This window comes from Branchiostoma belcheri, unplaced genomic scaffold, assembly GCF_001625305.1.
Source record: "Branchiostoma belcheri isolate BF01 breed outbred unplaced genomic scaffold, Haploidv18h27 scaffold10, whole genome shotgun sequence".
In the NCBI taxonomy this organism is placed as follows: Eukaryota; Metazoa; Chordata; class Leptocardii; order Amphioxiformes; family Branchiostomatidae; genus Branchiostoma; species Branchiostoma belcheri.
This window is the reverse complement of record NW_017802380.1, coordinates 756,146-758,061: the sequence shown is the minus strand read 5'-3', so window position 1 is coordinate 758,061 and position 1,916 is coordinate 756,146. Positions and strand designations below refer to the sequence as shown.

At 39.1% G+C, this 1,916-nt stretch overlaps 1 protein-coding gene across 1 annotated transcript in view; it reads right to left on the bottom strand.

Annotated features, from left to right (window-relative positions):
- The window catches only part of LOC109472760 (protein SEC13 homolog), a 7,716-nt gene that overhangs the window by 2,017 nt on the left and 3,783 nt on the right, over window positions 1–1,916 (bottom strand). The window lies entirely within an intron of this gene.

The window sequence follows — 1,916 nt, the reverse complement described above, 5'->3', positions numbered from 1 at the left end:
AACAACATAGAAATAATATAGGCTACGAAATGTTCATAAAGTCATCTAATTAATCCAGGGAATCAGCATCATCACCTCACGTATCATGTTGCCGAAGAACAATATAAATTCTCAAACTCACACAAATAAATACCTAGAGCTAACAAGAGTAAAGAATAAACTTATTCAACAATAATTCAAACCATACTGTTGGATATAATACGGAGATTACTTCCGAACATTTTGAGTGACATCTATCACTCTTCAACAGCATCACTAATGAATTAATAGGACCGCAAGTTAACACGTATCACATCTAAATGTGTTGACTATTAAGTGTTTGTAGTTCTGTCAGTTCATTTAGACCTGCTCATACTGGTAAATTCCCAAAATTGACAAGCGAAAAAGAATGGAAGTACAATTTACGGTAGTATGACAACCTCTTGCAAAAGCATAGCACGTATACACAACGCGTTTAGAAGCAAGCAAACGTGTACATAATGTAAATTATATGATATCATAGATGAGTGCAAAAGCACATCCAATAAGATTTCTATTAAGAAAAACAGGAGTGACCTACCATATGTTAGGCCATGTTGATTTGATTATATGGATGACATCCTCCGGGAGCCCCAAAACTGATGCGCGTGCGAATAAAAAAAAAGTTTTGCAAAAAAAAAGTTGTTTTCATTATGAAATCTACGTGGTCATGAGGGTTGAACAAATGGGACAGAATATGGTTTGGCGAATAATCTAATCTCTAAGTTCATTTCCTTACAATTTCGTCTTTTTTCGTTTGATTTTGGCATTCTACGACATTGGTATAGTTTTTACTTATTTTCTTGTAACTTACGGTATATTTTTGCTCATTTTGCAACTGTTTTGTACGATTTACAGTATGGTTGAAAACTTTTTTTTTTAAACGGCCGAAAATTCATGCGCGCGCGGATGTCATCCATATAATCAAATCAACATGGCCTTACACACACTACGGAATCTTGAGTCAAATAAAACAGCGAGGACTATTATTAACTTACGTATCATATATAGTCGAACAAGTAATGCCCTGCTACAGTCTGTGGTAGACTCTAAAGCGGATTATGACAGGGCTAGACAAACATTGGTAGAGCCTGCAGTACAGCACATGAGTGGCGGATTATTTCAAAATCGGATGACAGAAAGATTCTTAAGTTTAAGGCACGATGGCTCTTGTTATGTGAAGGAACGTCGCTGGGTACCGCAGTTGATTAGTGGAGAGATTATACTTTGAATTGGCAAATCCCCAAACTTCAGAACATAAAACGTTGAAAAATGAATGACACATGTAGCAATCAATCAGGTGGTCAACGGACAGGGAAACCTTGACGCCTACAGGAACTGGATCGATTGAAGTGACCCGAAATGGTAATTTTGCGGAGTAAAAGAAACCACAAATTATCACATTCATTTTTGTGATAATTTGAGAAGACGAGGCAGCCGGTTTTAAATGAGGTCAACAGCATTTATGCATCATATGGAATAGGCAAAGTCAGATTTTTAACATTTGAATGAGAACGGGCCATATACATATCATCATTTATCACATAACAAAATACTCTATCCTAGCTTCGGCAACATAATGCGGCAGCGGTGAGGATTTACTGGGTGAACGTCGTGTTATTTTCTACATAGACAAGAAAGGTCCCCACCTGGCCCTGGTGTTCCGGAATGGTTTGTTTGTCCTCGTCTCCTGGTCTCTCTCCGTTCTGGTCCCGCTGGTCCCAATCCCCTTCTCCATGTCACTGCTGGAATGCGTCGCCCTTCGTCTTCTCGTCTCCCCTTCCTTTTGCTGAGCTCGATCCTCGTCGGACAAAGCATAAAAAGCTGCCCTCTGGGTTCGAGTGGTGACGAAAGAATCTCCCAGAATCCGTGCAAGTCTAGCCTGATTAAATCGCTTT